The sequence below is a fragment of the Oryctolagus cuniculus genome, chromosome 8 (genome assembly GCF_964237555.1).
Source record: "Oryctolagus cuniculus chromosome 8, mOryCun1.1, whole genome shotgun sequence".
NCBI classification, from domain to species: Eukaryota; Metazoa; Chordata; class Mammalia; order Lagomorpha; family Leporidae; genus Oryctolagus; species Oryctolagus cuniculus.
The window spans coordinates 60,440,954-60,455,809 of record NC_091439.1 but is presented as its reverse complement, the minus strand read 5'-3'; the positions used below and the strand labels follow the sequence as shown (position 1 = coordinate 60,455,809).

At 36.7% G+C, this 14,856-nt stretch overlaps 1 long non-coding RNA gene across 1 annotated transcript in view; it reads right to left on the bottom strand.

The window, feature by feature from the left end:
- The window catches only part of LOC103350738 (uncharacterized), a 411,608-nt gene that overhangs the window by 147,004 nt on the left and 249,748 nt on the right, over nucleotides 1–14,856 (bottom strand). The gene's annotated exons all lie outside the window — the stretch shown is intronic.

Genomic DNA, 14,856 nt, shown 5'->3' with positions numbered 1-14,856 from the left:
ATTAACAACAGGAGTCACTGTGCACTATCTTCCCATGCAGGACCTCTGTTCTCAAAGAGTTATATTATGAGAGTTAACAGTAAAACTCATTCTCAAAGATTTATTTCATTTTAGTGTATTAAGTAGAAGATATTCTTAAGTCTCATAAGTTTTAGTTACGCCTAAGTGTCCAACTCCATTGCTTGTTTTCTTAGTTATCAAGGACTTCCTTTCTTTTAATGTATTAAGTGCAGATTATTCTTATGTCTCATAAGTTACAGTTACATCTAAATGTGCACAAAAGATGCATATATATTGGGTGCCTCTTTAAAGTTAATTAAATTTCTAAAAAAAAGTGAAATTAACTTTGAAATGCAGTGACTTTGAACAGCCCTTGTCTCAACTGTTGAGGAACAGTTTTTTTGTTGTTGTTGTTTTATTTTTTGTGTGCAAATTGTTGAACTCTTAAAATATAGTGGATTTTCTGTGCATAAATTTAATCAAAAATTGATCTTAGTGGAGAATGGGACTGGGAATGGTAGAAGGAGAAGGAGAGCTGGGAGTGTGGGTGGAAGAGTGAGTATGATGGGAAGAATCACTATATTCCTAAAGTTGTAAATATGAAAATCATGAAGTTTGTATTCCTTAAACAAAAGGTTTCTTTGGGAAAAAAACAATAGTAGTAAAATAAAAAAATAATAATGCTTTAAAATTATATTTTTACTTACAAATCTTTACATTTAATTGCCTATTTTCCTATAACTGATTTTTAGTGTTAAGTACCTCTTGTATTTTGGTATGCAATGATTCATTGGACATATGAAATATATTTGAAGGTAGGGAGATTAAGATAAAAAGAAGACAGGAATGATAGAAGAAAATAAAAAGAAGTTGAGGATTAAGTAATATAAGGTAGTTTCAAACATACTTAATATCCAATAAATTGGTAGGATAGAGTCAACAGAATTCTGCTTTCCTAAGGATATTTTTACCATAAATAATTGTTAAATGCTAAAAGAGATGGATTTGTTGACCCTGATTGGATGTTACACAAAGTTTATGTCTTCAAAACATTACATAGTACCACATAAATATGTCTAATTTTTATGTTAAGAAAGACAGATATGATGAACCTGATCCAGGTAGAAAACATGAATGTAAATATAGATAAACAAAGAGTAACTTCTTCAAGGATTATGGATGAATTCCATGAAGACAAAAGTGTCTGTACATAAAAATTCAACTAAGAACACTACGCAGCAATGAGAGGAAAAGCGAAGCTGTTTTCAGACACTTCAGATGTATAATATAAGCAGAAATTCATTTTCCATCTTCCTGTAGAGAGGTACCTTTGGAATCAAGAAGATCTTGTAAGGTAGTAGCAATGATCAGGGTATGGGAAGTACCCATAGAGAGACTGCAGTGTGCCAGCTGAGGGGCACTAGTGCTCAAAAACTTGGAGATGGACTCAATGTATTCTGGTGAAAACATTACCACCCACTGGAGCCTTTGGAAATTGCACTCTAGGAATTAATCACAGTGGCCAGGAAAAAATTGAATGCCAGAAGTGGTGGCATAAAGCCCAAAAATGACTGGACTCATTCCTCAGTACATTTGATTCAGCCCATTGGGGTTTTCATAAGTACTTGAGGGGCATTTGCTGTGAAGTCCTATGTGAACAAATGGAAATTCCCATATGACCTGCTGAGACCCCATCTGTACCTTCAAGCAGATGGAGTCAAAAGAAATCCTAGGTACCTGCCAACACCCATCTAAGAACAACATTGCTAGAGATCAAATCCTACTATTCTCTTACTGACATTCAATTAAATATGAACATCATAAATATAAGCGTGTCAAATAAAAACTGTTAGAAATAAGCACACTTAGATCATTCTCCAATGAATCCACATTTTAGATTCACCATATTTTTAACAAAACAACTTGATGTGGTATCATCCTTTTATAGCCAAATTTAATAGTTTTATTAGAAATAAACTGTTCTCCTGCTTTGTCTTATTCAAGCCATTTTAAATCTATATTCAAAGAATAGTTATATTAGTTTTGCCAGTAGGTTATATGTTTTCCTAGTTTTTTCTTGTTTTTCTTTTTTCTATATTTTTATTAATATAGAGAACAGATTTCATGAATTTCATAGAAATGATTATAAGAATATGACCATTTCCTCCTTCCTTCCCTCCTCATTCCTTTCCTTTTCTTAAGTTTTTGTGATAACACACTTTCAACTTACTTTCCAATCACAGGTTCCATGCTCATGTAAACAACACTCTACAAGTATACAGTAGATCTCTTTTACACAGGGGTACAGACAAGGGTTATAGAAAACAATCAAACCACAAAATGTCAATTTAGCCCAATATGCATTTTTAATAGTCTATATACTGGCTACAACAATCAGAGAAAACATATGATATTTGTCTTTTTGGGTCTGACTTACTTCAGTAAGCATAATCATCTCTAGTTGCATCCATTTTGTTGCAAAAGACAGCAGTTCATTTTCTAATGGCTGAGTAGTATTCTATTGTGTACATGTACCACGTTATCTTTATGTAGTCATAAAGTTCATGGACCTCTGGGTTGATTCTATACCTTAGTTATCTTCAACTGAGCTGCTATAAACATGGTGAAACAGGTAACTCTTCAAATGCTGATTTATTTCCCTTTCAGTATATTTGATTAGATGGATAGATCATAGGGTAGATTTTCAGATTTCTGAGGAATCTCCAGACTGTCCTCCATAATGCTTGTACATTACCACCAAAATTGTGTATTGCAGTACCTTTTTCTTCCATATCCTCACCAGCAGTTTTTACTTTTCTAATTGGTATGAGGCAAAACTTCATTGTGGCTTTTATTTGCATTTCCCTGATGGCTAGTGATCCTGAGAAATTTTTCATATGTCTATTGCTTGTTCACATCCTTAGCTAATTTCTAGTTTTTTTTTTATTTTTTTAAACTTTTATTTAGAAAATATAATTTTCCAAAGTACAGCTTATGGGTTACAATGGCTTCCCCCCCCATAACTTCCCTCCCACCCACAACCCTCCCCTTTCCCGCTCCCTCTCCCCTTCCACTCACATCAAGATTCATTCTCAATTATCTTTATATACAGAAGATCAATTTAGTATATATTAAGTAAAGATTCCATAAGTTTGCATTCACACAGAAACATAAAGTGTAAAATACTGTTTGAGTACTAGTTATAGCATTAATTCACATTGGACAACACATTAAGGACAGAGATCCCACATAAGGAGTAAGTACACAGTGACTCCTGTTGTTGACTTAACAATTTGACACTCTTGTTTATGGCGTTAAAAATCTCCCTAGGCTCTAGTCATGAGTTGCCAAGGCTATGGAAGCCTCTTGAGTTCGCTGACTTCGATCTTATTTAGAGAAGGTCTGATCATATTTAGACAACCTCATAGTCAAAGTGGAAGTTCTCTCCTCCCTTCAGAGAAAGGTACCTCCTTCTTTGATGGCCTGTTCATTCTACTGGGATCTCACTCGCAGAGACCTTTCATTTAGCTCTTCTTTTTTTTTTTTTTTTTTTTTTTGCCAGAGTGTCTTAGCTTTCCATGCCTAAAATACTCTCATGGGCTCTTTAGCCATTTTCAAATTCCTTAAGGGCTGATTCTGAGGCCAGAGTGCTGTTTAGGACATCTGCCATTCTACGAGTATTCTGTGTATCCCTCTTCCCATGTTGATCATTCTCTCCCTTTTTTATTCTATCAGTTAGTATTCTATTTAATGAATACAAATTTCATATTTACAGCTTTAGGAATATAGTGATTCTTCCCTTTATACCCACCCTCCCATGCCCACTTCTGTCCCAACTAATACTACCTCTTCCATCTGATTCTTCAAGAATCATTTTTAATTAACTTTATATACAGAAGACCAACTCTATACCAAGTAAAGATTTCAACAATTTGTATCCACACATACACACAAAGTATAGAGTACTGTTTGAGAACAAATCTTACAATTAATTCTCATAGTTCAACTCAGTAAGGACATAGTTCCTACATGGGGAGTAAGTGCACAGTGACTCCTGGTGTTAATTTAACAATTAATACTCTTATGTATGATGTCTGCCATTGACATCAGCTGCCAAGGCTATGGAAGCCTTTTGAGTCTACATAATCTGCCAGCACTTAGATAAGACTATAAGCAAATTTGAAGTTCTCTCCTCCTTTCAGAGAAAAGTACATCCTTCTGTGATGGCCCCTTCTTTTCACTAGGGTCTCAGTCATAGAAATCCTTCATGTAGATCATTTTTTATCACAGTGTCTTTGGCTTTCCATGCCTGAAATGCTCTCATGGGCTTTTTAGCCAGATCCAAATGCTTAAACCGCTAATTCTGTGGTAAGAGTGCTGTTTAAGGCATTTTTCATTCTATGAGTCTGCTGGGTTGACTACTTCCAATGTTGGAACTTTCTCTCCTTTTTAATTCTATCTATTGTTATCACCAGACACTTGGTCTTATTTATGTGATCCCTTTGGCACTTAATCCTATCTATATTATCAATTACACACTTACTATGATCATTTTAACATGTAAGATGGCATTAGTACCACCCAGATTAATAGGATTTGGAGACTGATGGCGAGGTTTTAGCTTTACCCTTAGAGGTAAGACCATGGGAATGTGTGAACTGTACATCTCCTCCCTCTCTTATTCCTACTCTTATTTTTTACTGGGATCTATTTTCAATTGATTTAATGCACCTACAATTAATTCTATGCTAAGTAAAATGTTAAATTAATGGTATTAAGTAGAAAAATAATAATAAAAAATGAAACAAAACAATAAACTCTTCCTTGACCATCAAGACAAGGGATTTTCAAATCATTGCTTCTTACAATGTCGATTTCATTTCTACAGGTTTCCTTTTAGGGACCGTTAGTTATCACAGATCAGGGAGAACACATGGTATCTGTCCCTTTGGGAATGGCTTATTTCATGAAGCATGATGTTTTTTGATGCATTCATTTTGTTGCAAATAACTGGATTTCAGGGATTTTTTGTTTGTTTTTTTACCACTGTATAGTATTCCATGATGTACGTATCTTATAATTCCTTTATCCAGTCTTCTCTATTATGGGCATTTAGGTTGATTCCATCTCTTAGATATTGTGAATTACTTAGATCATTTCTTATCTGGTTTTTTTTTTTTTAGTTTCTTGTGCTCTTAATATAGCCTGGATATTAATCCTTCATCACATGCACAGTTTGTAAATATGTTTTCCCATTTTGTTGGTTGTCTCTACTTTGTGGAGTGTTTCCTTTCTGTGCAGAAGCTTCTTAGCTTGATGACATCCCATTTGTCTAACTGCTTTAAATGCCTGTGTTTCTGGGTTCTTATTTAAGAAGTCTTTGCTTATGCCAATGTATTGCAGTGTTTCCCCTGTTTTCCTCTTGTAATTTAATGGTTTTAGGTCTTAAGACCCTAATTTATTATGCATTGATTTTTGTGTAGATATAAGGTAGTGGTCTTGCAGATATCCAATTTACCCAACACTGCTTGTTGAAGACACTGTCCTTTTTCTAGGGAATGATTTTAGCTCATTTGTCAAAGATGCATTGTAAATGTATGGATTACTTTCTGGGGTTTCTAATCTGTTCCGTTGGTCCATGTGTTTATTTTCCTGCCAGTACCAGGCTGGTTTTCCACAAATTTGTATTCCCTATTTTTTCTTTATTGCATATTAATTTATGTGGTTATCTGCATACCTCCTCATTTCTTATTTTTAGATTTATTCTAAGATCCTATGATGAACAAAAGTTCATTTTGTAAGCTTTTAAATACTTATTCCCATACATTTCCTTGAAAACAACTTTTAACTCTAGTTCACAAAGGTTGGTATAAGTGCTTTCAATTGTGGTGGCTAGAGAACTACATTCTCAAATCTCCATCAAAAAATTATGCTGTGGGACACAGTTGACAAACAATCTCTAGCAACGGTACTCTCTGGATAGCCATGGCATTCACCAAGGCCACATTTCCCTGGGGCACTTTTGATAGTGAATGAGCACAGCAAGGCTCCAAGAGTAGGGACATTGAGACCAGATATCAGACTCTACTGGAACAGTTTTGACTGAAGACTAACATCAGCTTGACTCAGGCTTCCTCAATAATAATTTTAGATTACTTTCTTGATTTAAATTTGTGAGAAAGACGAATTCTTTTAATTTCCAGTGAGTTCATCAATGCATTTTTTTTTTGACAGGCAGAGTGGACAGTGAGAGAGAGAGAGAAAGAGACAGAGAGAAAGGTCTTCCTTTTCCATTGGTTCACCCTCCAATGGCCACTGTGGCCGGTGCACTGTGGCCGGCACACCATTCTGATCCAAAGCCAGGAGCCAGGTGCTTCTCCTGGTTTCCCATGCGGGTGCAGGGCCCAAGGACTTGGGCCATCCTCCTCTGCAGTCCCGGGCCACAGCAGAGAGCTGGACTGGGAGAGGGGCAACTGGGACAGAATCTGGCGCCCCGACTGGGACTAGAACACGGTGTGCCAGCGCTGCAAGGTGGAGGATTAGCCTAGTGAGCTGCGACGCCAGCCTTCAGAAGGTTTTTAGAATACTCTTTCCTGTTATAATTCCAGAAACAGCAATTTATTTCTATATTTTGGCTGAGAACATAATTAAGTTTACCATACTTAATATATATATGTATATATATATATTGTTTAACATACAATTACTTATTTCACAGATTCTAAGATTCCAACACTTCTACAGAACATGAGGTCCTCAGAAAATTGAGGTCTATCCCTAACTCAGAGAGCAATTGATAGGGACTTCTCCAAGCAAGTTCTTGCTGTTCAACATAGTGTATACAAAGTCAATTAAGCAGCTTTGTCAATATGTTATCTAGTTCCAATGAAACCAGTCCCTCATAAAAGGGACAAGAGCATTCAAAACACCTCTATAGAAAAATCACAGACTGAAAGCAACACTGACCATACAAACACAGATAATAATCAACAGTAGCAGAGCTGACAGTTCTATTCCTTGTGTAATAGCCTTTCCTGGCCATTGTAGAAGGTAAAAATAATGACATTTTAATCAGACCTAAAAAGAATTCAGCCAAGAACCTTAAAATTATCAAGAAGATTATTTGCTCTAAAAATTAACAGTAGTGGCCTAATTGTCACCTTAAATAATAAGAAAATGGTAAATAAAGGCACCATAATTAACAAAATGTTTTTTAAATAAGATTTATTTTATCTTTAACTCTTTTTAATTTCTATCGCATTCATATTATAGCGTGCATAATACAATTATAGTCTATAAATAAATTAATATACTTTTATTAGTATTGAGTGCTCCAAATATTTTTTCCTAGTGAGGCTATGTAGTTTTTAAAAATAGGAGGACAAATTTGCTAGCAAATAAGTAACCTGATGTCTTGAGCCATTTCTGATTTATCTTTGTTTCTGCTATTAAGACTTTGAGTTTTCAGAATCAGCCCTTAAGGCATTCGGATCTAGCTAAAAAGCCCATGAGAGTATTTTAGGCATGGAAATCCAAGACACTCTGGCGAAAAAAAAAAAAAGACCTATATGAAAGATCTCTGTGAGTGAGATCCCAGTGGAAAGAACAGGTCATCAAAGAAGGAGGTACCTTTCACTGAAGGGAGGAGAGAACTTCCACTTTGACTATGACCTTCTCGAAATAAGATCAGAGTTGGCAGACTCAAGAGGCTTCCATAGCCTTGGCAGCTCATGACTAGAGCCTCGGGTGATTAATGACATCATAAATAAGAGTGTCAATTGTTAAATCAACAAGAGGAGTCACTGTGCACTTAGTCCTTATGTGGGATCTCTGTCCTTAATGTGTTGTCCAATGTGATTTAATGCTATAACTAGTACTCAAACAGTATTTTACACTTTATGTTTCTGTGTGGGTGCAAACTGATGAAATCTTTACTTAATGTATGCTAAATTATCTTCTGTATATAAAGATAATTGAGAATGAATCTTGATGTGAGTGGAAGGGGAGAGGGAGCGGGAAAGGGGAGGGTTGCGGGTGGGAGGGAAGTTATGGGGGGGGGGGAAGCCATTGTAATCCATAAGCTGTACTTTGGAAATTTATATTCATTAAATAAAAGTTAATTAAAAAAAACCTTTACACTACAATTAAAAAAAAGACTTTGAGTTTTATATATAGCAAAAAACTAACAACTATTTTGAGAAGTAATATTTTGTTCCTTTTGTTCCTTTTGCTACTCTTTTTCCATTGAGTCTATTTTTCAGTACATGGTGGGGATTTAGAGAAGTGTTCCCTCTTGGGTCATTTAATCTATTCTCAGAATGTTGGTAAAAAGTGGTTAACTTGTCCCTAATGGATAGGTGTCAAATGCTAATTTGAATATGATTAATAAAGGTGAACTTATCATTTCCCTTGACAATTTGTACTGTTGCTTAATTGTTCTCATACTTACAAAATTTTCTTGTATTTCACTTAAATTTCCCTGCTGCAGTTGTAGCTCATTATTTCCTGTTCTACCCTCATTGACTAATGAGAATTGGTCCCTGTCCTCTAAGTAATATCTTTTAACATATTTTCAGAATCTACCGTAAGCTATCATGTCTCCCCTTAGCCTTCTTTTCTCTACACTAGGAAGTGTGTAGCCTTACTAACCATTCATCATACATTCAATACTTCCTGAATGTCTCCTGCTCTGTCTGTGGCTGTCCTCTGAACTTATATTATTTTGTCCATAAGGAAAATTTCACATTCAATATTCAGTAATTACCTGAAAATGAGGAAAAAACAGAGAGTGCTAAGTATAATTTGCCTAATTTGTTACAAAATAAGCATGACATTATATCTGGGAAATAGGTTTGCTTAAAGTTAATTTTTATTCTCAGATCATGTGAAATTATCATTTTTCCTGTCTTTATTAAAGAAGGGCATTTCAAGGATCTGATATGTTATGCAAACTTGTGTAAGTGCAGCTTTTTGCATAGTAGTACATGTGCAATACATATTTTTGGAGAAGAATATTCATAGTTATCATGATGGAGTTCTGCCTGCTCCCAAGAGGAAAAAAAGGTAAGCAGATTCTAGCCCTGGGATAAAATTAGAGTAGAAAAGTAACCTATCTATTTACTTTTTCTGTTGCTCAATTTCCCTTCTGAAAATGAGGTAATTCATAAAGCAGTGTATTTTAAGTAATGCCTATGCATGAATGATGAGTATTTTCAAGAAATCTGAAGTCAGTATTGACCTATGAACAGAGATATATTTCCAAGCATTATTTTCAATGTGTTTTTATCCTTTATCCTCCTCACAATATTCCGTGCATTCTCATTAGAGGATATTGAGGAGGGGAGGGCTGACTCATTATAATTTGTCAATTACTGGCAGCTATATGGCCAGCCCTTCTAGGTTACTCTCAAGTATGTAGTATGCATCCTTCACATTGTGAGATACCCTTTTAACAATGAAGAAATTCACCATAAAAACTAATCCTAAGAAAGCAAAGGAGAGAAGCGCCATACTTCCAAGCATGTTCTTACATCCTCCAGTATTCCCCATGTGTCATTCAGCAGCAGCAAAAATATCACCAACAATATTCAATGAGAAAATGATTTCAATAAGAAAGAAGACACCTATAGTTGCCATCCTAGTATGTACAACTTGTAAGTATAGGGGAGTTATTTTGACAGAGGGAAAAAATGCCCCAAGTGTTCATGAAAGACAATGTATAAATTCTTTCTTCCTTCCCTCCTCAGAATGGTCCAGAGATATAGCTATGGAAATTTTCAGGGTGTAGCACTACAGTCAGATCAACACCACAGCCTATTTCACCTTTACTTCCTTCCCTGAATTACTCATTTTGCTCTTTACTCTTATTCCCTGGAATTGTCCTCCCTATAAAATATCAGCACATTAGCTGTTTGGCTTCACTTTCTGGGAAAATCTGATTACAGGATCCTCTTAGCTCTCTTGACCAGGAATACATGATAGAAAATACAAAATATTATTTGTAATTTCTCATATAACAGCTATTCAATATAAACCTCTCAAATTAGAGATATGCCATCTCCTACCCTTACCATAAAGATAACATTGAACACGGTGAGGATATATAATGACAATTCAACAAATATTAGTGAGCTCCTAGAAGGTCCCAGATATTCTGCTATAATCCAGATTTCTGTCCAAAAGCTGAAGAAAATTACATAGCATACACAAATGTTAGCTAACTAATCTTTAGGATTTCCCCTCCCAACTTTTGTAACCACAGTCTTTCTAAGTGGAATGACCTTTACAGATCTACTGTAGTAGAACCATAAAGAATAGAATGTAATTAAGGTAACCCTAATAATCTTATTAAAGAGGTATTTCTCTTACAAAATCTTCAGATCCCATTTGACAACAAAAGTTAATGAAAACATGGAGAAATTCTATAAAAAATTTCATAAGAAAATACAGGCTATAATCTGAAAGTTTCACACTGAAAATCTTATGTTGAGGGGTGGTCATTTGGCATTCCATATAGGAGTGACTGGTGTGCAGCATTTGGGGGAGGAACCAATGAATGGGAGATCTTGCACCCTGTCTTTCAGTCTCTCTCTTTCTCTGGATCTCTCTACCACCCAAATAAATAAAATATATAAATAGAAACTTAAAACTTCATGTGTTGAAACTTAATCATCAAATTATTAGAATTCGGAACCTTCAAAAATAAGTAAGTTAGATGGCGGAATAGTGAGGGCGCGCACCGATAGTCCGGGAAAATTTAGTTTAATAAAAGGGGAGTTACGGTAGCCGCAGAAAATAGAACCAAAAAAAAAAATTGCAGGGGAAACCCTTCTGGATGGAGCAGGCGTGAATCGGAGGACCTACTGGGAGAATAAGGTCGCCCACCCCGCGGAAGCCAAGTCGCGGGACCCAGCCGCAGAAGCCCCAGGGTCTACGCGACAGTGCTCCAAGGGGAGTGCATGCCACACAGACAACAGCGGGGAGACTTGGGACACTCAGGGCTCCGAGTCCACACATCGGCGCTGGAAGGGGAGGTGAGCTCAATAACCCGAGACATTGGTGGGGGAACGGGGGTCAGAATCTAGAGGGGGGCCGGAAAGTGCAGCAAACTCACTACCGGAAAGAAGGAAAAAAAAAAAAGCTTCGGGGGTTTCTCCTCCCCCTAACCTTGCAAAGGTTACAAGGCTGCAAGGCTTGAAGAATTCCCAAGAGACAAAGAGCAGGCCTCCTCTTTGGATTTACATATCAATGGGGGAGAGTTAAGGAACTGAGTCACTACAATTCAGTAGCCTAGGCAACCCAGTGGGAGTCCAGAGGAGCCAAAGACTGGAAGCTAAATACCATCAATTCTGCACAGCCCTGCCCTGCGGTGTTACTTACCCCCTGAATAAATAAAATAAATAAATAAATAAAAAGAGAGAGATTTACCACGCATAACCTGAGGGTGTCACCTTTGCACACCCTTAACCAGGAAGAACCAGGCAGAGCTCTCAGGCCGCACCCATCTCAAGCCTCCAAGGCTCCTCCAACAGCAGGCAGTCCACTTAACACGGACACAGTATAAAAAAAAAAAAAAGAAAAAAAAAACGCACAGTGACGCAAGAAGAATTAACTATGCCGAGTAACAAACACAGAAATAGAGGGAGCAAGATCAACGATGACACTATGATGCCTCCAAATAAGCAAAACACCCCAAGCCAAGAGTATGAAGATGATGAGATAGAAGAAATGCAAGATACGGATTTCAAAAAATTTATGATAAGAACATTTAGAAGTTTTCAAAAGCAAATCCTTGAACTACAGAAATCCTTAATGGACAAGATTGAAAATCTTTCTCGTGAAAATGAAATTTTAAGGAAGAGTCAAAATGAAACTCAGAAACTAGTAGAACAGGAAAGTGTAATAGTGAAGAGAAATCAAAATGAAATGAAGAGCTCAATAGATCAAATGACAAACACATTAGAAAGCCTTAAAAACAGAATGGGTGAAGCAGAAGAGAGAATATCGGACTTAGAAGATAGAGCACAGGAAAACATACAGTCAAACCAAAGAAAAGAAGAGGAAATTAGAAACCTAAAAAATATTGTTGGGAATCTACAGGATACTATTAAAAAAACCAACATTCGAGTTCTAGGAGTTCCTGAAGGCATGGAGAGAGAGAAAGGATTGGAAGGCCTTTTTAGTGAGATACTAGCAGAGAACTTTCCAGGTTTGGAGAAGGACAGAGATATCCTAGTACAGGAAGCTCATAGAACCCCCAATAAACATGACCAAAAGAGATCCTCACCACGACACGTGGTAATTAAACTTACCACAGTGAAACATAAAGAAAAGATCCTAAAATGTGCAAGAGAGAAACGTCAGATTACTCTCAGAGGATCTCCAATCAGACTCACAGCTGACTTCTCATCAGAAACCCTACAAGCTAGGAGGGAATGGCGAGACATAGCACAGGTGCTAAGAGAGAAAAATTGCCAGCCCAGAATATTATATCCTGCCAAGCTCTCATTTGTGAATGAAGGTGAAATAAAGACCTTTCATAGCAAACAGAAATTGAAAGACTTTGTGGCCACTCGTCCGGCCCTGCAAAAGATACTTAAAGATGTGCTACACTCAGAAACACAGAAACACGGCCATCAATATGAAAGAAGGGAAAGGAAGAACACCTACCAGTAAAAGAGCATGGGAAGCTCAAAGCATATACTAGAAAATATTTCCGGGAAAATGGCAGGGCAAAGTCACTACGTATCAATTGTCACATTGAACATTAATGGTCTGAATTCTTCAGTTAAAAGACACCGTTTGGCTGACTGGCTCACAGAACACAACCCAACTATTTGTTGCCTACAAGAAACACATCTCTCTAACAAAGAGGCATGCAGACTGAAAGTGAAACGTTGGAAAAGATATTCCATGCCAACAGAAACCAAAAAAAAGCAGGTGTAGCCATATTAATATCAGACAAAATAAATTTTAATACAAAACTGTTAAGAGAGACAAAGAGGGACACTATATAATGATTAAGGGTTCAATTCAACAGGAAGATGTAACTATTATAAATGTATATGCACCTAATTACAGGGCACCGGTCTATTTAAAAGATATGTTAAGGGACTTAAAGGGAGATTTAGATTCCAATACAATAGTACTGGGAGACTTCAATACTCCACTCTCAGAAATAGACAGATCATCCGGACAGAAGATCAACAAGGAAACAGCAGATTTAATTGACACTATTGCCCAAATGGATCTAACAGATATCTACAGAACTTTCAACCCTACATCTACAGACTTCACATTCTTCTCAGCAGCGCATGGAACCTTCTCTAGGATTGATCACATACTAGGCCATAAAGCAAGTCTCAGCAAATTTAAAAGAATTAGAATCATACCATGCAGCTTCTCAGACCACAGCGGGATGAAGCTGGAAATTAGCAACTCAGGAAACCCTAGAAAGTATGCAAACACATGGAGACTGAACAACATGCTCCTGAATGAACACTGGGTCATTCAAGAAATCAAAAGAGAAATCAAAAACTTTCTGGAAGTAAATGAAGACAACAACACAACATATCAAAACTTATGGGATACAGCAAAAGCAGTATTGAGAGGCAAATTTATAGCAATAGGTGCCTATATCAAGAAATTGGAAAGGTACCAAATAAATGAGCTTTCAGCGCACCTCAAGGACCTAGAAAAACTGCAGCAAACCAAACCCAAATCTAGTAGGAGAAGAGAAATAATTAAAACCAGAGAAGAAATTAACAGGATTGAATCCAAAAAAACATTACAAAAAATCAGCCAAGCGAGAAGCTGGTTTTTTGAAAAAATAAACAAAATTGACACCCCATTGGCCCAACTAACTAAAAAAAGAAGAGAAAAGACCCAAATCAATAAAATCAGAGATGAAAAAGGAAACGTAACAACAGACACCACAGAAATAAAAAGAATCATCAGAAATTACTACAAGGACCTGTATGCCAGCAAACAGGAAAACCTATCAGAAATGGATAGATTCCTGGACACATGCAACCTACCTAAATTGAACCAGGAAGACATCGAAAACCTAAATAGACCCATAACTGAAACAGAAATTGAAACAGTAATAAAGGCCCTCCCAACAAAGAAAAGCCCAGGACCAGATGGATTCACTGCTGAATTCTACCAGACATTTAAAGAAGAACTAATCCCATTTCTTCTCAAACTATTCAGAACAATCGAAGAAGAGGGAATCCTCCCAAATTCTTTCTATGAAGCCAGCATCACCTTAATCCCTAAGCCAGAGAAAGATGCAGCACTGAAAGAAAATTACAGACCAATATCCCTGATGAACATAGATGCAAAAATCCTCAATAAAATTCTGGCCAATAGAATACAACAACACATCAGGAAAATCATCCACCCAGACCAAGTGGGATTTATCCCTGGTATGCAGGGATGGTTCAACATTCGCAAATCAATCAATGTGATTCACCACATGAACAGACTGCAGAAGAAAAACCATATGGTTATCTCAATTGATGCAGAGAAAGCATTTGATAAAATTCAACACCCTTTCATGATGAAAACTCTAAGCAAATTGGGTATAGAAGGAACATTCCTCAATATAATCAAAGCAATTTATAAAAAACCCACAGCCAGCATCCTATTGAATGGGGAAAAGTTGGAAGCATTTCCACTGAAATCTGGCACCAGGCAGGGATGCCCACTCTCACCACTGCTATTTAACATAGTTCTGGAAGTTTTAGCCAGAGCCATCAGACAAGAAAAAGAAATCAAAGGAATACAAATCAAGAAGGAAGAAGTCAAACTATCCCTCTTTGCAGACGATATGATTCTGTACTTAGAGGATCCAAA